This window comes from Eulemur rufifrons, chromosome 16 (assembly GCF_041146395.1).
Source record: "Eulemur rufifrons isolate Redbay chromosome 16, OSU_ERuf_1, whole genome shotgun sequence".
Taxonomy (NCBI): Eukaryota; Metazoa; Chordata; class Mammalia; order Primates; family Lemuridae; genus Eulemur; species Eulemur rufifrons.
Genome location: NC_090998.1, coordinates 12476592 through 12499174, shown reverse-complemented (window position 1 = coordinate 12499174; position 22583 = coordinate 12476592). Strand labels below are relative to the sequence as shown.

Here is a 22583-nt window from a genome sequence, read left to right as displayed (position 1 = left end):
CCGATGTAGAAAACAGTTTTGAAGAGAATTCTAGGCTGCTTGTACTCATATTTGTAAATATAAGCAAAGTAATTTAGGAAGATTCATGTGCGGGCTTTCATAGCGCAAACACACATAGCTGAATGCCTGCCGACACTAGTGTGATTTTTCTTGAAGTATCTGTAACTTCTCTCCTAAGAGACGGCAGAGCCCTGCATTATAGACTCGTCAGACTTTTTAGAGAGCGATAGTAACTCTCTCAAATCAGTGTTTGCTTTTCTTTACGTCGGTGAGGCGGCTGGAAACAGCCCAAGGAGGAGGGAAAGGCTCTGCGTCTGGGTGGGGGCAAAACCCTTCAGTACCTGTTGGGGCGCAGCGCTGCGGACACCCCGACCCGGGGTGGAGGGCGCGAGCCCAGGGGGGCGGGGGAGGCGACGGCGGGCGCGCGGGCGCGGGAGGAGGAGGAGGAGGGGAGCCGCGGGGCCGCCTCCTCCCGCAGCCCCGGCTCCTCCCAGCGGCGCCCGCGGAACCTGCCTCCGAGTCGCCGAACTCTGGAAGGGAACGTGACCTGACCCCTCCCCGCGCTGCCGAAACGAGGCGCGGAGCCGCGCTCTGGGCTCGGGCGGCCGCGGGATGGGCGGGCGGGCGCGCGGCCCCGCCCGGCGCCCACCGCCCACCGCCCTGCCCTCGCCTGTCTCCTCCTTTCCCCGGGGCTCTGCTGAGTTCATTCACTGGGATTGGTTTCAAGTGACGCCATCTCTTTATTTTTAAACCAATGACCTCATCCGCGCTTGAAGTTTCCTGACCAGCGACTCTTTCTCTTTTCCCCAACCCCCCACCCCACCCCCCCTGCCTTTCCCCCTCTTTCTGTGTATCACTGCTTGGGGGGCTTTAATCAGTTTTTAAACGATTATTATCACCTCTCCCTCCCCTCCCCTTTCACCACGCGGTCCCCCACCTTTACCTCCTCAAGTTCTTCACCCCTTTCGACATTTTTTTGAAGGCTGATGGGGGGAAGGGTGGAAGAGAAAGAGTGAAGAAAAGTTGAAAACGTCTCCTCTCTTCCTAAGCCTCCCGCCCCCACCCACCCCTCAGAGAAGGAGAAGATAATATAGTGAAAAGAAGAGGAGGAGGAGAGAGCGACGGGACGGGACGCGAGCGGGAGCGCAGCCGCCCTCCCGGCTCCGCGGCGGCGCCTCGCTAGCACGGGAGGCGAGGGGGGCCCGAGGGGAGACGCCGTGACAACTTTCGTTTCCCTCAGCGGGAGTCGGGAGGTCGGCAGCCCCAAAAGTAAGTGGCCTGGGCGCACCGCGCGGGGTGTTCGGGCGGGAGGCTGCGGGGTTCGGGGCGCCCTCCTGCCCGGCCGCATGGACGCTCCGCGGCGCGCCCCGACTTCGGGCGCTGCGCTCTGGCGCCGCGGGCTCTGCCGTCCCGGGCGCCCCGGCCACCCTTTCGGGAGGCGGGGTGGGGGCGACCGCGGCCCGGAGCCGCGCGAGTCTCTGAGGCGGGGGTGTAGGCCTCTGTGGGGGCCGGCCCGAGCGGGAAGGGGGCGTGCGGCCGGCGTGGGGTCGCGGTCCATGCGCCCCTGCGCGTGCCACGGTGCGGGAGCGGGCTCGGACTCGGCCCCGCGGAGGGGAGTGACCGCTGCGGGACGCGGCACCTTCGCGGGCGAAGCTGCTCACTTGCAGGCGCGACTGTTACACAACACGCCTGCCAAGTGGGGCCCCGGCCTGACTGTTCTCATTATCCCAAATTCGCCTTTGGGGTAAGCGGTGAGGCCACCTGGGTGGTGACGGTGCTGCTTTCTTCAACCAACCAAAAAAATCTCAATTTTCCTTCAGCGGCTCGGGTCATGGTGTTGGGGGACCCAGTGCGCTAGTGGCTTATTTACGTTAGCTCTAAAACGTGAGAAATAAAAAAGCCCAGGGAGACAAGTGAGGGTCTGTGTATCAGGTGTAGTTTCATGTAATAAAACATCACGGCGGAAAATATGCAAAACCTAAGATGTTGGGTTTATTTCCTAAAGAAAGCCGGTAAAGAACCTGAGAAAATACAACTAGATCTGAAAAAGAGTGGATACTGCAAAATCCTAAAGAAGTTCATGAAACGTCATCTGCAAAGGTCGTTGGCGTTTTAAAGTCCTGGGTGTCTCAAATTGCTTGGAGAAAGCACACCTCTAAACCAGCCTGTGATGAATAAGTAAGGTGGGGAGGAAAAACCTGTTGCATAATCTCATTTGCCGTGAGGTTTGCAGAGCCAACCCCTTGAACCAAGGGGAAGTGAGTTAAGATGCAGGGTTTTAAAACTCTATGAAGTTTTTATTTACCCAGTGCTCCGGCTGCCACTTCTGCTTTAAAAGATTATAAGTAAATACTCCGCTCTTAGAAGTGAACCAAACCTATCAAACCTGTTTAGAAAATGACCGGGTATGTTTCTTTCTCTTCTTCCTTTTCCGTGTGTGTGAAATTTACCATCCATGAAAGACCTTATGACTACTATTTGGGGGACTGTCAGAAAAATGCCTCTTTATGCCACACTTTATGGGCTGATGAAGAGTACATGTAGATGACAACTTTGCCTCGAAGGATTTATGCTATTTCATCTCCATCAAGAAAAGAGATTGTTAAAGTTAAGGTAAATTTTTAAAGAAGAATTTTTACTAATTAAGTTAATTACTCTTTACTTATTTACTTTTCCTTGAGAATTGCATATATTGGTGGACACAGCTTGGAAGGCTGTAATTGAGGCTTGTAGAGTTGTGTATTTGGTGAAGGCAGCAGGCTGGAAAAGTAAAATGAAAAACTAAGAATATATGGCTTTGTGTAGGTGTTTTAGACAGAATGTGACTAGGCACTGTGAAAGGGTTTTGTTTTTTAAATACAGTTGTGGAATTTACTGAGTTTGAAGACAATGTGGAAGGTTGCTATTAAAATAATTTATTTGGCTAATATTTAGCATCTTATGTAAAAATTTGGGCTAAACAACACTGGCCCAAGAGTTGGATTTTAGGTAAAATAATTTGCCCTTACAAAAATTGCACATGGGGGAAAAATTAGAAATGAGGTTGTTTTGAATTCTGGTAATGTGAATAGTATATGAAAATATGGTTCAAGCACCATAAACCTACATTCAGATGCAAAAAAAATGTGTAAACTGTGGTAATATTTAAACATTTTTAGTTTTAACCTCTGGTATATCAGCAACTCAAAGTAAAATATTTGATTTCGCTTAAAATTGTACATATTTTACTTTCATGTTTCAGATAATGCATAATTATGGAGGGAGCTAGGAACGGAACTGCAGAATTTTCCAGTTTTGTTCCTTTTTCAATTTGGGAAGTCCTTGTCCTTTGGTTCAGTTTGGTGAATGTAATTGAGTACCTGTAAAAGAAAAATAGTCATGTGAAATTGGGGGTTAGGGGTCTCTTTGGCCAAAAGCTTAATGGCAATTAACTGAGAAGGGGGCAAAAGAGAAGATCCTGTTAAAACCCAGTTTTTTTCCTTTTTCCTATACATGTAAAAATTATTTGTGGGATGGTTGGGAGTGGAAGTGAGGCCAGGATCAGGGTTTAAGAGTAGGTCTAATAAGGTAGCTGAGTTTAGGCTGGAGCCAGAGAAAGGGGCAGGATTTATGTGTGAATTTGTTTTGATGCTTTCTATAAGTGCCTGTATTGGGAATTAAATGCCATGGGGTTTTTAGTATATGGAATTAATATATTGATGAAGCTGACCAGTATTAAAGTTTTTCTGTTTTCAACTAATCATGAAATCCTACTAAATACAGTTTGCTAGAATTACCGGTGTAATTTACCTTGGAACCCCAAGTTTTCCTACAGTATCTGACAAAAACAGTTTTATATCCTTTGCTATCTAGACAAAAAATTTTTACTGGACAGTCAATGTTTTTAAAATGCTTTTATGTTCATGATGTCAGGTTTGTTAAAAAAAAATGCTTTGCATTCTCAAGCAAAAGGTACTTTAGATTGAAAAAGTAAGTTAATACAGGGTAAACTGATTTGGATCAGAATCCCAAGAAAAGGAGATAAATCAGAGGAAACAGAAAACAGATTTTATGACAGATTTCAAGGGATTGAGGGAATTAGTTAAAAAGACTCACAGGAAAAACTACAGATGATGCTTGATTGACTTTTTAAAAAAATAACATCAAATTTTAAAACTGAGACAGATATTCTCCATTATAAAAGAAAATCTTACTAATGTTGAATTAAACAAAAACATAATTAAGAAAGTAAATCTTGCCCAAAGCTACACATACGTTCCAAAGCCAGATGTCTATTTTTTTCTGACTTTCTTGTGTTGTAGATAATCTGTTATTTTTATACATTTCATTAGCTGAGATGATCAAGGGTTGGCTGTGTGAAGAGAGGTTCAAAAAGGTTGGCTAAATTTAAAGAAGCAGGCTCAGGCTTTAAGAAGAGGCCATTCTTCTACACAGAGTGATTGAGACAGGGAGTTAGAAATTTAATCAAATAAATGACTGGAGGAAACAAGAGTGGCTCAAAAGAAGGATCTAAAACAGATTACTAAGGACAGGTACAAAGAAATAATAAAAGCTTGCCAGGGGTATGATCAGTAAAGAAGGAAATGGGATACATCTTGGCATGAAAGGAAAAAGGCATAAATGGAAAAATATCCTTCCATGCCTCAGCAACAAGAAGAGAGTAAATGAAATTTCACCCCCTTTTTGATTGGGGTTAGAAACTTCATTATAAATATCACCAAAAAGTCACTAGGTTTTTTTTTATTACATAAAAAAATTTAGTCTTGGGAGAGGGGAATGGGTAAATGATGCACATAAATTATGATTATATAAGAATATAAAACTTGAAATTGCCAGAGATAGATTTAAAGTAAAAGGGGACTGACTACAAATCATGGCCTGTTTTCAGTTATGTGGATTATTAACTGGATTAACTGAATTCTGCATTAACTAAAGACATAAATCAATCAAGCAAAACATTTATTAATGGTCTACTATTTAATGTGCTGAGGTAGCTACCAAAAGTTGGGGACGTGGGCCCATGTCCTTAAGGAGAATAGGATTATAAGAATTTTAAGGGAGATATGTACATATGCAAAGGGAAACAATTATTAGACAGACCCTAAGTGCCAAATTCTTGGTATAAAAAGAGAAAGAGGGTTCTGGGAGGTAATCTTCATAGAAATAATAGAATTTGACCTTGGCTTTAAAGGTTGGTTAACGGGAAGTGGGGGAGATGAGAGGTCAGAGAGGGAGGCTATTCACCCATTTCATCATTCAGCAGATCTGTGTTGAGCCTCTGCTGAGTGCTAGATACTGGCCTTACAGTAGAATATAAGATAAAGTTTGTGCCCTTGTGGAACTTATATTCTAGTGGGAGAATGCAGAAGGACAAGAAACAATGAGGACAGCAAGAGGGAAAATAAACAACACATGAAAAATCTGATGTCACTAATAAGTAATGGAGGTAATGATCAGGGTCAAGGAAATTATAGAGGGCTAGACTACCACTTTTTCTGTGAATAACCTGTTTTGCCTATGATATTCTGATGAATATTATAACTTTTTAATATTCATGTTCAGTCCAAACCAATTTGAATAGAATTCTACACATTAATTCACTTTACCCAGCTTTTCAGTAAAGAAACCTATGTGACTTTTTCTTTAGGTTGAACCATGCAAGCTGATTTTTTTTCAATTCATCCACAGTTCTTTTGCTGCCATTTGTTAAGGAGCTCAAGTTTTTTGCAATGAGGTTAACATCACTGTTTACTGTTTAGTTAGGATTTTCATGTATTGGGTTATATTTTTAGGTTAGATTCTTCATTAGGAACAATAATCACAATAGTGTTACAAAGTGAAGCTAAATTCCAAGAATAATTGTTTTGACAGTACAGAGCATACAAAACAAAAGATGTGCAGACAGTGTAAGTAAGCTATTGGGTGGGGCGTGGTGGCACCTGTAGTCCCAGCTACTCATGAGCCTGAGTCAGGAGGATCACTTAAGCCCAGTGTAGTGTGAGCTTGTCTCTAAAAAAATAAAAAAGGACTAAATCTATAAAAAATATAAGTAAGCTATTAGAGTTGATTACCAGTAGGTAAAATAGGGTTAGGGATAACACCTGTCCAGGTCTTTTCTGGGTGATATAGGAATCAGATGACAAATTTAGACTGTTTTGTGTTCTGTATGCTTAATTATGTCTCCTCAAAGATTTGTAGGGGATTTGTAGTGGTGTAAAGATTTGTAGTGGTTTCACTGAAAATATCTTAAACTTATAATTTTTCCTGTTTTTCTACAAAGAGTAGAAACCTGAAACAAAACTGTTTAGAAATGGGGAAGTCTGGATTTTTATTGTATTATCTGCCAGATTTGTTTTGTTGAAGATATCCTTTATAGTGTTAAGTAAAAACAGACATTATCAGTGACTGTTTCATGTTTTCAGGCACATTTACAAAGTGCTTCACAAGCATTCTTTTTATTTTGTTTTATTTTGAGATAGTCTTGTAGTGTTGCTTGGGCTAGAGTGCAATGGTGTCATCATAGCTCACTGTAACCTCAAACTAAATGATCCACCTACCTCAGCCTCCCAAGTAGCTGGGACTACAGGCATGCACCACCATGCCTGGCTAATTTTTCTATTTTTTGTAGAGACAGGGTCTCACTCTTGCTCAGGCAGGTCTCGAACTCCTGGCCTTGGGTGATCCTCTTGCCCCAGTCTCCCAAAGTGCTAGGATTACAGGCGTGAGCTACCGTGCTCTGCCATTCTCAAGCATCCCTTAAAAAATGTTCTCCCCCCTTCTTCACTCTTTTTGCAGTTTTAAATTTAAAAAAAACTTTTGTAGGTGAATTTGGGGTAAAGGATTCCAAATATTAAGTCTGCATTTCCATAGAACCAAATCCCTTGAAAATTATTCTATACACCGCTAACCAATTTTCATCTACAATATACTTGGGATAAACCTATGGAAAACAAAACAATTTTAAGAGAAAGTAAGGGCTGGGCATGGTGGTGTGCTCCTGAAGTCCCAGTTAGTCTGGAGGCTGGGGCAGACAGATCACTTGAGCCCAGGAATTTGGAGGTGGCATTAAGCTATGATTGTGCCACTGCACTCTAGCACTCTTAAAAAAAAAAAGAAAAAGGACAAGGTAGGAAATTCTTTAGTGTTCTAAACTAAATTCAAATTTGTTTTAATGTCTGGGGGGGGGGGGACAAACTGCAGTTTATAGGAAAAGGATAAATTGTAATGGTATGGCAAGGTAATTTATACTACGTATATCCATTCTTCCTCTTAAAATTAATGGAAATGACCTGTGTAGAGAAGTATATGCTACTTGTTGTGTGCATTGTATACCAGTCTTTAAAATACACAGCTCATATCCTAGGGTAGTGCCTAGTAGAGTCTCCTGTTGATAAATGTTTGCTGAATAATTTGAATTAATTCTCACAACTGTTATTTTTTATAGCACTTCCATTAAATCTTTAGGTTAGAGCACTATTTTTTGAGCTTTGAGTTGCAGCCTGCAGAGGTTAACTCACAGTCTTGGGCACCTGACTCTTGTTTGAGTATGCTCATACTAGAATCGGGTTCCTGACCTCACCCTCAGTTTAGACCTCATCCTTTCCGAAATGGTGGGTGGTTGTTTCCTGTCACCTTTTTCCGCTGAGAGTCTAACAGCTCCTTCTCTCCCTGAACAGCTGAGCTGTCCTCTTCTGGTCACTTCTCAGAATACCAAAGTAAATGTGTCTCCATGCTGACCTATTTTATAGTGGGTTGGTTTGTTGTTTGGTTGGTGGAGAAGCACATTCCTCAGGAAGATAGTTCTTGACCTTGTTTTGTAAACTGTACATGGTATATGAAGCATGATATTATTTCCTCTTCCTTCCTAGCTTTAGTTAAAAATCTTGGCTTCACTTTGAAAAGAATGGTAAGAATGATATTTTGATAATACAAACCAACTAGAAACTAACAAAGACTTTTTTTTTGAGACAATCAGGAAACTTGAACATGGAGTGTATATTAGGTGATAATTAAGAATTATAAATATAATGTTTTGGCTATAATGGTATTGTGGTCATGTTAAAATATTCTCATCTGTTAAAGATATATATAGAAGTATTTATGGGCAAAATGAAATGATGCCTGATATTTGTTTTAAAAAACATCAGGATAGGGACAAACATAAGTGAGAAATAAACAATACTGGCAAATTCTTAAAAATTGTTGAAGCTAAGTAATGAGATACATGGAGTTTGTTATCTTCTGTACACTGTAAATTTTTTGAAATGTCCATAATAATGAATTAATACATATATTACCATTATAACTGTAGGGACAGGAACTTAATGCAATAAACTTATGTGGTTAGACATTTGAGCTAATTGGCTAATGAAAAATCTCCACTTTGCATTTTCTATAAGTTCTGTTTTTAGTAACAAATTTTTAAGAATAGGGAGAATTTTGTAGAAACCTCATAAAAAGTACTTAAAACTCTTAAACTTTGAGAGCTTATAATAGTAATATACCTTATAGTGTATAAATTCCTTTTTCATAGATTGTTTCTCTTATCCTCAGAACAAGACAGGAATTATCCATTTTACAGATGAGAAAACAAGGCCTTAGAAAGACTAGGTAATTTATTCAGATCCCAGAGCAAGTAAGACATAGTGCTAGAACTGGAGACAAGATCTTCTGATTTGTATTCAGGTGCCCATTCTCTTACACACATATAAGTACTCTTTTTTGGTGACAGTATAAACCAGCAGTTTTCAAACATTTTGGTCTCAGGACACTCTTACACTCTCAAAAATTATTAAGGACCCCAAAAATCTTTTGTGTAGACTATATATATCTATCAACATTTAACATATTAGATGTTAAAACTGAGGAATGTTTATTTAAAAATAGCAAACATTAAATGGTTAACATAAATGACATACTTTTGTGAAAAAGGTATTCTAAAACAAATCTAGTGAGAAGCATGGCAGTGTTTTACATTTTGCCATTCTCTTTAGTGTACTGCCTAATAGAAGATAGCTTGATTTGCATAACTGCTGTATTCAGTCTGTTGTGATATGTTATTTTGGTTGAAATATTTGACGAAAACTTGTCTACACACAAATAGGTAGTTGAAAAAGGGTAGAGTATATTGTTATTATAGTCTTTTCACATAATTGTGAATAATCTTTGTTGCACCAAAACTCAACAAGTGGCAGATCCTTAAGGGTTAGTTGCACTGTTGAATCTGAAACCGTATCAATAAATTTTTTGTACTCTGTAACATTAAAATCTACTGATCTGTCTTGCACTTTGAATCGATCTTTGACCTGTGTGTAATTTTGTAACATCATATATTGGTCATTCAAAAAGTAACTGAATTATGCAGATCTTTGAAATTTTGGCACATTTGATTACATAATATTAAACAAGTCACATTGATTAGTATGACCATCAGTCTCATTAAAAAAGTCTTTAAGAATTGGGAAGGGGTCAATTTCTTGGTGACAAATTCAGGTTTTCCAAAATTCGAATTTTCTCTTGAAAGCTCAAATTTTATCATTGGCAACAGATACTGTCAGTTTCCCTTGAAGTGGCAGGCTCACTTTATTCATTTTAGAGAAAATGTCTGCCAGTTACCAAAGACTGAATGACTATAAGTTGTCTGCCAGTCATTCTTTTAAGCAAAAATTGTATTCTATGAAAAAAGCTCTTAAACAATTGCATAAATGCTTTTCCTCAAAATAGACATTGTGCTTAGGTATCCAGCAGAAGTGCTTTATGTGTGTACTTCCCACTTCATCATACAGGATATTAAAACGACCAAGTTCTGAAGAGTAGAAATTTAATAAATTAATACCTTTTATTTTATCAAGGACATTGTTAAGTGAAACTGGCTTTTTTTAATGATAGGCAGTAAAGGATATACAGGCACTTTCATTAGCTGTCCGAGTGATACATCATTGTCCCATACCATGTATCGTCTGGAATCACTGTTGTACACTTAGAATGAAAGAGAAAAGGGCAAATAACATCTTTATATTACCAAAAATAGTTTTAACATTGTGGATCCCCTGAAAGAATCGCCCCTCACCCCCATCTCTGCATTACACTTTGAAAACTGCTGGTATAAACTACTGTCGTGTGCTAACAATATCTTTTTATATTTATTCATTTATTTTTTTAGACAGAGTCTCACTCTGTCACCCGGGCTAGAGTGCCATGGCGTCAGCCTAGCTCACAGCAATCTCAAACTCCTGGGCACAGGTGATCCTCCAGCCTCAGCCTCCTGAGTAGCTGGGACTATGGGCGCGCACCACCATGCCCTGCTAATGTTTTCTAATTTAGTTGCCCGGCTAATTTTTTCTAGTTTTAATAGAGAAGGGGTCTCGCTCTTGCTCAGGCTGATCTCAAACTACTGAGCTCAAGCGATCCTCCCGTCCCAGCCTCCCAGAGTGTTAGGATTACAGGCGTGAGCCACCGCGACCAACCAAACAAATCTTTTTAGAGCAGTCTGACACATATCTACATCAATCAAGTAATGTTGCCATCTTAACTGATTAATTTGTCAGGGAGAAGAGACTGTGCTAGTGTGTGGTTATGAGCCATTTAACCCAGACACCACAATGGGTGGGAGGTCATATGGCATCAGAGAGTGGTGGGTGAAAGGTAGACAGAAGGGAGGAGTCAGTAAAAGCACTTTATAACTTACGGAAAAATGAGCATTTGTTCTTTGTCTCTTTTTTTAAATAAAAAGCACTGTGCCCAATTTTTGCAAAAATACCTGTTCATACTCATTTATATTTTTATTTAAAATCAGGAGTACTGAGTTATATTTTTCCTTGAATGACAAGAGGGGAAAGTGATGGTAACATACGTGAGAGGAGAATGGAGCACTCATGGCTGTTGTTTGTTCCATCCGGGTAGGGAGAGCCGATCTTTTTTTTTTTTTCTTCTCCCCCCTGGGAAAGCCGAGGGATAACAGAAGACAAATGAGGATAGAAAGAAGAATGGTAAGAGAAGAGTGAATGGAATAGGCATTAGTGATCATGGGAATGGCTGTAGGCAGAACTGGGCTGTGGACAGTGGACGTGGGTGTTGGAGGGCACAGAGGAAGACTGTGGGTTGAGCTGGGTTCCCCTCTGTGCTGGATGCTGAAGAATGGGTTAGGGTAAGTACAGAGATGGGTGCCACAGGAATCATGTAGATGAACGTATATTTGAAAGTTTGCCATCAAAATGTGGTTAAAATAACTGTACTAGGGCCGGGCGCGGTGGCTCACGCCTGTAATCCTAGCACTCTGGGAGGCCGAGGCGGGTGGATCGCTCAAGGTCAGGAGTTCGAGACCAGCCTGAGCGAGACCCCGTCTCTACTAAAAATAGAAAGACATTATATGGACAACTAAAAATCTATATATAGAAAAAAATTAGCCGGGCATAGTGGCGCATGCCTGTAGTCCCAGCTACTCGGGAGGCTGAGGCAGTAGGATCGCTTAAGCCGAGGAGTCTGAGGTTGCTGTGAGCTAAGCTGACGCCACGGCACTCACTCTAGCCTGGGCAACAAAGTGAGACTCTGTCTCAACAAAAAAAAAAAAAAAAAAAAAAAAAAAAAAAAAAATAACTGTACTAGGTAGTCTGACTTTTAATGTGTCACCAGTATTCGAATTCTATTAATATTATTATTATTGTTTTAGAGACGGAGTGGTCTCGCTGTGTCGCCCAGGCTGGAATGCAGTGGTGTGATCATAGCTCGCTGTAACTTCAAACTCCTGGGCTCAAGAGATCCACCACCTAAGCCTCCTGAGTAGCTGGGACAACAGGCACACACCACAATGCCTGGCTAATTTAAAATTTTTTTTATAGAAACTGGATCTTGCTATGTTGCTCAGGTTAGTCTTGAACTCCTGGGCTCAAGTGATCCACCTCAGCCTCCCACAGTGCTGGGATTACTGGTGTGAACTGCCGCACTTGTACGTAGCCCCAATTCTATTATTAACTCATATATTCAGTTATAGTAGGGGAAAATAGCAATGCCACTTTTTAAAATCATATTGACTACTGGGTAGTATCTGTAATAAAGATCTTGATGGTAAAGAAGGCTAAAGCTAAAATGAGATTTTAGCTTTTGTGCAGTTAAATTACTTCTGTCCCAAATTGCCACTGAAAATGAAAAACTAACTGCATTTTTATTTTAATAGAGAAAGATATACATATCTATGTATTGTCTATAAGCAAAATACCCTCAGTACAATGTTCTAAGGAAGTGCTCTCCATCCCAACGGAGGAGGTATTTTAAGCACTATTGTAAAAAAAGCTGGTAAAACATCCCCTTTTGCTTGTTGGGCATTTGTTCTTATTTGTTAGTATTGTTCGTGTTGTGTTTTTGCCTTAGATAAAACTAAAGGACAAGTAAAGGAAAGTGTTTTTCCTTTGTGCATTATAGCATATAAACTTTACTTGAATGAAGCAGAATCTTTGATGTTTCAAGTTCCTTAAAATGGTATTCTTATTTCTGTTTCAAAAAGAGTGATGATTTGGCCTCATATAGAATCTTTTATCAAGGTTGTGTGAATTTGGATATACAGTGAATTGAAAATCATTTTACCACCTCTAACAAATCGTGAAATTACTCTGCTTATAAATGAGTCTATTAAAATATGTTAGCCTAAAAAGTCAGTATTATACACACCAAAAATCTTTTTTTTTTTTTTTTTTTTTTAAAGAAATGGGATCTTGTTCTGTCACCCAGGCTGGAATGCAGTGGCAGTGGCAGGATTACAGCTCACTGCCATCTCCAACTCCTGGGCTGAAGTTGTCCTTCTGCCTCAGCCTTCCGAGTAGCTTGGATTACAGTAGCTACTCTGCCTGGCTAATTTTTAAATTTTTTGTAGAAACAGGGTCTCACTGTGTTGCCCAGGCTGATCTTGAACTCCTGGGCTCAAGCGATCCTCCTACGTTAGCCTCCCACAGTGCTGGGATTATAGGCGTGAGCCACTGCGCCTAGACTCCAACAAAATCTTATAGAAGGATCCTACTGCGTTTTATTTATGTTGGTAGGTATTGGAGATAAATGTTATTAAATGTGGTATTTTAAGGGCAAGAGACATCTGCAATGTGGGGTATATTTTTAAGAATGCATGTGTACATTCATTTTTAACAGCTGCTTTGAACCATTTAGGGTTCAGCATATTCAAATATCGGTTAGAAACCTTTTCTTTCTACTGAAACCCTTTAAGAATGTAATTAGGCTGGGCACATTGGCTCATGCCTGTAATGCCAGCTCTTTGGGAGGCTGAGGTGAGAGGATTGCTTGAGGTCAGGAGTTGGAGACCAGCCTGGGCAACATGGTGAGACTCCCATCTCTACAAAAGATAATAAAATTAGCTGGGCGTGGAGGCGTATACCTGTAGTGCTAGCTACTTGGGAGGCTGAGGCAGGAGGATTGTTCGGGCCCGGGCCTTCATCACTGCAGCATGAGCGATAGAAACCCTGTCTCTAAAAAAGAAGAATGTAATTAAAGCAATTATTTTCGCTTTTCATTCTGTGAATGACTATGAGCCTGGTTAATGTAAATATTCAGGAAGCTTGGTTTTTATAGCTTCTTGGTTTTATAAACAACAATAAAAATCATGTACAATGGAAAACCTCTGCTTCTCTTGTCTACCAGCAGTCCCAACTGAAGGACAAATTCAAGTGATTTTTGTTGTAAATGAATGGTTTGTGTGCTCCTACATGCTGCCAGTGGCTGTCTCATTATAGAGCAATTAATGTGATATTAGTTTATAGAAATACAATATATTTTGGGGCAAATTCCCAGGTAGCGAGTGTTGTGCAATATGGTATCCACCTGCCAGGAAAAAGTAGTTGTATAGAAGTTTTTAATAAAAGTTGTGAAATCAGTGGAGATTTTAATTATAGAAATGACCTTCATTCATTCCTTAAAATAAGAACATTGACTTTTGAATCTAGTAGGCATTTTTCTGGACAAAAGATCCGTTCTTTTGCCAGTGGTGTCCTTGTCATCAGTTTGAAGTTATATGTACTTAGCAACTTCTACGAGTGAGGTATTGGAAGGAAAGCAAAGAAGATGCACGTGGCCTTGGTCATCAAGGAGCTTATACTTGTTTGTGGCGTCTCTTTATTGATTATCTACTCTTCACAATTTAAACAAAACACTATGAAAGACTCCTTATTTTTTGCCTTAAGTGTTCTTTAACTGGGGGTCCATCACCCCATCTCCATTGTCCTAGGCTGAGGGATGAAGTCAAGATTAGAAGTGGACAGTCCACCTGATGTCCTCTCCTGACCATTTCCCGTTCTGTCCTATGATTGCAGACCTACCCTGCTTGCTCTGACAGCAGTGTGTGAGCTGTAGGATAGGCTGGGAGAAGGAAGACAACGTCCTGGAGCAATTCTTGCCACCTGTAGAGTATGAAAGATTGGGAGGCACAACAAGAAAAAGCAAGAGATCTATTGCCCTTTTCTTTTCTTTTCTTCATTTTTTTTATTGTTAAAAACCAGAAAATTTACTATCTTAATTATTTTTAAATGTACAGCTAAACAGTGTTAAATATATTCACATTGTTGTGAAAAAGATCTCCAAAGTTTTTTCATTTTGGAAATCTGAAACCATATAGCCATTAAACGTTAAACAACCACTTCCCTTTTCTCCCCACCACTGGCCCCTGGTAACCACCATTCTACATTCTCTTTCTATGAATTTGGCTACTTTAGATACCTTAAATAAATAGAATTATACAGTATTTGTCTTTTTGTGACTGGCTTATTTCACTTAGTGGTAATGTCTTCAGGATTCATCCATATAGCAAGTGATAGGATTTCCTTCTTTTTAAGGCCGAATAATATTCCGTTGCATGTGTATACCACATTTGTTTAATCCATTTATGTGTGGATGGACATTGGGTTTTTCCACCTCTTGGCTATTGTGAATAATGCTGCTGTGAACGTGGTTATACAAATATCCCTTTGAGACCCTGCTTTCAGTTACTTTGGCTATATACCCAGAAGTGGGATTGCTGGATCCTATGGTAGTTCTACTTTTAATTTTTTGAGGACCTCCATTCTATTTTCCACAGCAGTTGCACTGTTTTCCAGTCCTACCAAAAGCATACAGAGGTTCTGGTTTCTCTACTTCCTTACCAATACTTGTTATTTTCTGTTTTTTAAATAGTAGCCATCCTAGTGAGTATGAGGTGATATCTCATTGTAGTTTGCATTTCTTGGATAATTAATGATGTTCAGCATCTTTGATACAGTTGGCCATTTGTGTATCATCTTTGGAGAAATGTCTACTCAAGTCCTTTACCCATTTTTTAAATTGAGTTATTTGATTTTTTTGTTGTTGAGCTGTAGGATGCCTTTTTCTTTTTAAAATCTGAATCAGCAACTTAGAACTACTCACAGATCAGGAGTGATATATATATATAGTGCAGGAACACAAAAATGGAGTAAGCAGCTGCTGTCTCTGCCTCTCCCATCACTAGCCATTACCAATACAGCCTGCTTAGTTGAGGGTTTCCAGATCCTTAGAAGAGATTTGGAGGGTTCAGATTCAGTCTCCTCTTCCTCTGCCTCCTCACTATCTATAAACCAGGGGGAAAACTAAGTGATATCTGAGGTTTCTTCCAACTCTAAAATTCTGAATTTTGAACGTATTGCCATTTACCAACTGACCTCTTGTGCCTAAAATTTCCTAGGAATATAAATACTGACTCTTGGATTGAGAAATTTTTGCCAGCTGATGGCTGGTAGGTAGCATGTTAGATCCTCAGTTTCCTAACTTTTGTTTCTGGAGACAGGGTCTTGCTCTGTTGCCCGGGATAGATCGCAGTGGCATCATCACAGCTCACTACAACCTCAAACTCCTGGGCTCAAACGATCCTCCTGCCTCAGCCTCCCGAGTAGCTGGGACTACAGGCACACACCATCACGCTCAGCTAATTTTTCTATTTTTAGTAGAGAAGGGGTGTCACTCTTGCTCAGTCTGGTCTCGAACTCCTGAGCTCAAGTGATCCTCCAGCCCCGGCCTCCCAGAGTGCTAGGATTACAGGCATGAGCCACTGTGCCCAGCCAAGGTTAATTCTTTAACTGCTGCTATACACAAGTCCTATAGTGGGTACGTCATACAATGGTGGAACTTGTACTTTACCCTGGAGATATATAAATGTTTGGTTTTTTTAATGCCTACTTACAGTCATGAGGAAGTAGAAGCCGAAAAGTTCATTGGACAGTGTATTTGTTGTTTTAAATACATAGAGCAAACAGAACAACCAATCCAAATTCAGTGAATTTTTATTTCTGTAAGAATAGCTACATTTTTAAGTGTTAAATGTCAGGTTTAAAGCAATATTACTCAACTGATTTATTTATTCCTTGTTCATGGCTCTCATGTAATGGTATCATAATAGTTAAGAGGAAGAAGTAATGTGATTGTGGTTGAGGTTGAAGGGTAGGTACTATGTATTCTGCTGTGATATGCTTATAAAATTATTTTTAGGTTTCAAGAACTTGATATTTTAAATTTTTTGCATCTTAACAGATATTCTCTGACAGACAACCAATCTTGAGGGTGCTTGTTTTAGTTATATGGAGTTATATGTTATTGTCATATGGTGCTGTGACTTAAAATGCTCTCATGCTGACAGTACTTTAGGAGGAATAAAGTAAACAGGCAAAATCTAGTAAACCAAATAGGAATGGGGGAGGAATATGTATGGTGATGCAGAACTTGTGAGTTGTTAGTAGTGTTTGTGATAGAACCCGAGATATCTAGTCTGGCAGTGTCTTTGTGCTGGACCACCTATGACCATCTATATTGCTTTCTGGAATGTTGCCAGGTCTTGATGGAACATTATCAGTCCCTTCTTCCAAAATACTAAACACAGCTGGATGCATGAATAGAGGAGGTGATGCAGGGGACTGAGGCAGCTTCAGAGAACTGCATTGTGGAAAGTTGCTATAATGTTCAGAGCTACCCTAGATTTTTTTTTCTGGCCGTCAATAAGAAATTTACCTGTTTTAAAAAAAATCCAAATGCTGGCATTGTCCAGAAAAATTTAACAGGTTTTTAAAAATCACTGTTACTAAGTTGAACTGCTGAAACTTGTTCACTGAAACATTTTGACTTGCCTTAATGCTTTACATCTCTGCATTTATATTAGAAATACACATCCAAATGAATATGGAAAAACTGCGAATAACTGATTTCTGTCCCCTATTTTTCCACTCATAATCATATACTTAGGTACTATTAACCCTGTGGGAAAAAATAACTAACCTTCAGAACTACTAGTAATAGGAAGAGGAGAATTTTTTTTTTTTTTTTTTTTTTTTTTGAGAATGAAGTGTTTCCCATCCTAGTGGATTCTTAAGCTCATTCTTCATGTGTGTAGTGTGCTAGCTGGACGTCTGCTGGCATAATCGCTACACATTTGGCATGAATAGCACACAGGTTGCTGTTTTTTAAAAGGCCAACCAGGTAGGCCTCACTTGCTTCCTTACAAAGCACCAGTAGCTACACTCTGGAAGCACAGATCTTTTTTGATTCCTGAGCAATTTCTCAGGCCAGATGCTGGAAGGCAACTTTGTGAATCAGAAAAGTTCAGTAGACTTCCGATAATGTCTAATTTTACACAGTGCCACAGTACCAGGCCTGTAACAGTGAGGTTTCTTCACCCTCCAGTAGAGGGTGCACTCTTGGGAGCAGCTTGGTAGCCAGTTGCTTCCTGGGTGCTTTGCCAGGGTTGGTTTGAGGCCATTTGCTTTGTAGGAGCCATGATGTGGAGACCTCCTTACTTATTCCCTTCTCCATCTGCTGGAGCTGGGGAGCTAGAGGTGCACTGGCGTTAAGAGAGTGATTGCTTCATGGTGGCCCATTCATTCTTAACTTAGGTTATACAGTTGACTCAAGGATTGAAAATAAACTTGGTAGCACTGTGACAATTTTATTTCAAAAGATTATCTAGGCCCTTTAGGGTTACTCATCGCCCTCCATCTCTGATTATAGGTTGGTCATTTAATTGTGGAAAAAACACAACCACCAGAACACAGGTAAAGTAAAAAGATAAAACTAACCTATGGGTGATAATTAGTAGACCAGAATTCATTAATGTAATCATTATCAAAAGGGCATAAAGTTTCCCCTGCAAATGATAGTATTTTCATAAATTTATAATACTGTATAAAGAACTATCAAATGCTTTCATTATTTATTCATCCATTTATGTTGAATGGGAAATAGAACTTATTTTAAGACTTCAAATGTCATACTTTTTTAAAATTTCAAAATATTAAGGGGGAGCAAATGTTTTTGTTACATGGATGCACTGTATAATGCTGAAGTCAAGGCTTTCGGTGTGCCTGCCACTAGGATGGGGTTCATTGTACCTGATAGGTAGGTTTTTTATCCCTCACCCCTCTCTTAGCCTCCTACCTTCTTAGTTTCCAGTGTCCTTCAGATCTTATTGTGCCCCTGTGTACCGACTATTTAGCTCCCACTTGTTAGTGAGAACATGTGGAGGAAATATAACTTATTTTTATGCTACAGTTTCTTTTTTTTTCCCTTAGAAAGCCAAAGGTAGAAGCAGGATATACTTAAATTTCACTTCTGCTTTCTAAAAGTGTATGATTTATTATTGTAACATCAATATACAGACGTTCTTTTTCCTTGCAGATCCTTCAGAATCCACATATTACATATTAGAGTCTAGGACTGTGATTTGTCACCATTTCTCTGATCTGCTTTGTAGTTGGTGGGGAAAGGTTTCCTAGAAAATGAGACTGAAGCTATCATAAAATTATGGCTAGCTGGTAGTGTATAGAATATCATTGGACTTCATTTGTCCATGTACCCTTGTATCTATTATTAGAGTAACTTAAGATTTGATCATGATTTGTGTAATAATGAATAAGTAAGATTTTCTAAGTAAATAGGGAATAGATGTATAACTTTTTTTTTTTTTTGAGACAGTCTCTCAGGGCTCTGTCGCCCTGTGTAGAGTACAGTGGCGTCATCATAGCTCACAGCAACCTCAAACTCCTGGGCTCAAACAATCCCCTTGTCTCAGCCTCCCAAGTAGCTGGGACTACAGGCACATGCTGTGATGCCCGGCTAATTTTTCTATTTTTGGTAGAGATAGGGTCTTGCTCTTGCTCAGGCTGGTCTCACGCTCCTGAATTCAAGCAATCCTCCCGCTTCGACCTCTTGGAGTGCTAGGATTACAGGTGTAAGCCACTGTGCCTGTCAAAATGTTTTGATGGTATTCAAAAACTAATATAATTCACTACATGAACTATTAAAAAACGTAGAAAAATTGTATGACTATCACAGTAGATGCAAAGTGTTTGTTGAAATCTAATACCTGTTCATGATGAAAGCTCATAGCAAACAAAGATAGAAAGAGACTTCCTAAATATGATAAAAGATATCTATAAAAATAGCAGAAACACACATAATAATGAAGTATTGAAAGCTCTCCCATTGAAATTGGGAACGAGATAAAGATGCCTACTATCACCCCTTCTACTCAACGTTATATTGAAGATTCTAGCCAGTATAATGAGTCAGTAAAGTAAATAAAAGGTTAAAGGATTGGATAGGAAGAGAAAAAAATCTGACACAATTGTGTGACCAAAAGAATCTATGAAAAATTATTAGAATTAAAAAGTATATTTAATGGTGAAAGACTGAATACTTTCCCCTAAGTTTGGAAACAAGGCAAGGATGTCCATTCACTATTCCCAGTCATTGTACTGAAGGTTCTGGCTAGTGTAATAGGCAAGAAAGAGAAATAAAAAGGATATAGATTGTAATTGAAGAAATAAAGTAGTCCCTATTTGCAGATGACATGATTGTCTACATAGAACATTTTGAAGAATCTATTTAAAAAGTTCCAAAACTAAGACATGAGTTTCACAAAATTAGGAGATACAAGGTTAATATAAAAAAAATCAGTTGTATTTCTACATATTACCAATAAGCAATTGGAGTTAAAAAATTTTTTAAAACTACCATAATCGAAAACTCAAAATACTTAGGATTAAAACTATCAAAATATGTGCAGGGTCTTTATGCTAAAAACACTGATGAAAACTGATGAAAGATAGCAAAGACTTGCATATCACATATAATAATTTATGTATATGTTATATTCATGGATTGGAAGACATACTGTTACAATGTCATGTCTTCCACAATTGATTGATTCAATAGATTTAACACTATCCCAATCAAAGTCCCATTGGGACTTTGTAGGTATCAACAAGTTGATTCTAAAATTTATATGGAAAAGCATTTAAGCTAAAATCAGATTTGAGGAAAAAGAAATAAAAAAAAAAAAGAAAGAAAAGGAACTATACTCACCAAAACAATTCCGGGAAAAAAAACAGAAGTTAGAAGACTCAGAAATTTGAAAACTAACTGTATAGATTAATGGAATAGAATAAAGTCCAGATATAGATTCATAAAAATATACTCAGTTGATATTTTAAAAAATTGTTACATCTTAAAATTGATTGTTTTAGCCATTAAATGTACAGTTCAGTAGTGTGAAGTACATTCATACTGTTGTGCTTTGAAATCTCCAGAACTTTTTCATATCCATTAAACAACTCCTCCTCATTTCCGTCTGGGTTACCTCATCATTCTACCCTCTGTCTCTATGAATTTGACTTCTTTAGACACCTTCTATCAGAGGAATTATATAGTATTTGTCGTTTTGTGACTGGCTTATTTCACTTAGCAAAGTGACTCCCAGGTTCATCCACATTGTAGCATATGTCAGAATTCCCTTCCTTTTTAGGGCTGAATAATATTCCATTGTATGTATATACGACATTTTGTCTATCCATTTATCAGTTAGTGGACATTTGGGTTGCTTCTGCTTTTTGGTTATTATGAATAATGCTGCTTTGACTATAGGTGTACAAATATCTTTTTGAGAACCTGCTTTCATTTCTCTCAGATACATTCCCATATCTAGGATTGCTGGATCTTATAGTAGTTTTATTTTTAATTTTTTTTAATGTCAGCATATTTAGGGGGTGCAAGTGCAGTTTTGTTACACGGACATATTATACAGAGGTGAGGTCTAGGCTTCTGGTGTGCCCATCACCCATGTAGTGTGCCTTGCACCCAACAGGTAATTTTTGATCCCTCACCACCCTCCCAACTTTGGAGTCTTCACTGTCTTTTATTCCACTCTGTTTGATCACATATACCCCTAGTTTAGCTCCCACTTATGAGTCTGAGAACATGTGGTATTTGATTTTTCTATTCCTGAGTTACTTCACTTAGGGTAATGGCTTCAAGTTCCATCCAAGTTGCTGCAAAAGACATTATTTCATTCTTTTTTATGGCTGAATAGTATCCCATGGGTGTGTGTGTGTGTGTGTGTGTGTGTGTTTGTGTATACACCACATTTTCTTTATCTACTCGTCAGTTGGTGGACACTGAGGTTGATTCCATATCTTTGCTATTGTGAATTGTGCTGTGATAACCATACCAGTGTGGGTATCTTTTTGATATAATGACTTCTTATCCTTTGGGTAGATGCACAGTAATGGATTGCTGGATCAAATGGTAGGTCTACTTTTAGTTCTTTGAGAAATCTCCATACTGTTTTCTATATAGGTTGTACTAATTTATATTCCTATGAATGAACAGTGTATAAGTGTTCCTTTTTTACCACATCCATGCCAGCCTTTATTGTTTTTTGACTTTTTAATAATGGCTATTCTGAGTGGGGTAAGAAGGTATCTCAATGTGGTTTTAATTTGCATTTTTCTGATGATTAGTGTTGAGCATTTTTTTGATATGTTTTTTGGCCATTTGCATATCTTGTTTTGTAAAATGTCTGTGTATATTGTTTGCTCAGTTTTAATGGTTTTTTTCCTTGCAGATTTGAATTCCTTATATTAATAGATTCTGGATATTAGTCCTTTGTTAGATGCAAAGTTTGCAAATATTTTCTTCCATTCTGTAGGTTGTCTATTTACTCTATTGGTTATTTCCTTTGCTGTGCAGAAGCTTTTAAGTCCCATTTATTTATTTTTGTTTCTGTTGTGTTTGCTTTGGGGGTCTCACTCATAAATTCTATGCCTAGGCCAATGTTCAGAAGAGTTTTTCCAAGATTTTCTTCTAGAATTTTTATGGTTTCACGTCTTACATTTTAGTCTTTAATCCATCTCAAGTTAATTTTTGTGTATGGTAAGAGATAGCGGTCCAGTTTCCTTCTTCTGCATGTGACTATTCAGTTTTCCCAGCACCATTTATTGAATACGGTGTCTTTTCCCCAGTGTATGTTTTTGTCTACTTTGTCGAAGATAAGTTGATTGTAGGTATATGGTTTTATTTCGGGGTTCTCTATTCTGTTCCATTGATCTATATGGCTAGTTTTATGCTAGTACCATGTGTTTTGGTTACTATAGCCTTTTAGTATAATTTGAAGTCAGGTAATGTGATGCCTCCAGTTTTGTTCTTTTTGCTTAGGATTGCTTTGGCTATTTAGGTTCTTTTTTGGTTTCATGGGAATTTTAGGATTGTTTTTCCTAATTCTGTAAAGAATATTTAAATTTTTTTTTTTTAGGAAC

General features: G+C 38.9%; 1 protein-coding gene across 4 annotated transcripts in view; it reads left to right on the top strand.

Moving 5' to 3' along the window:
* Positions 1–839: 839 nt before the first annotated feature.
* Positions 840–22583, top strand: part of DUSP16 (dual specificity phosphatase 16) — an 87044-nt gene continuing 65300 nt past the window's right edge. The window contains exons 1-2 of one of the 4 annotated variants that reach the window (XM_069489832.1): positions 840–1269; positions 2463–2613. The gene's annotated coding sequence lies outside the window, so the exon portion shown is untranslated. Of the gene's footprint in view, positions 1270–2336; positions 2406–2462; positions 2614–7880; positions 7907–22583 lie in introns of those variants that run through there. The other 3 variants (XM_069489833.1, XM_069489834.1, XM_069489835.1) reach the window with 3 other exon arrangements.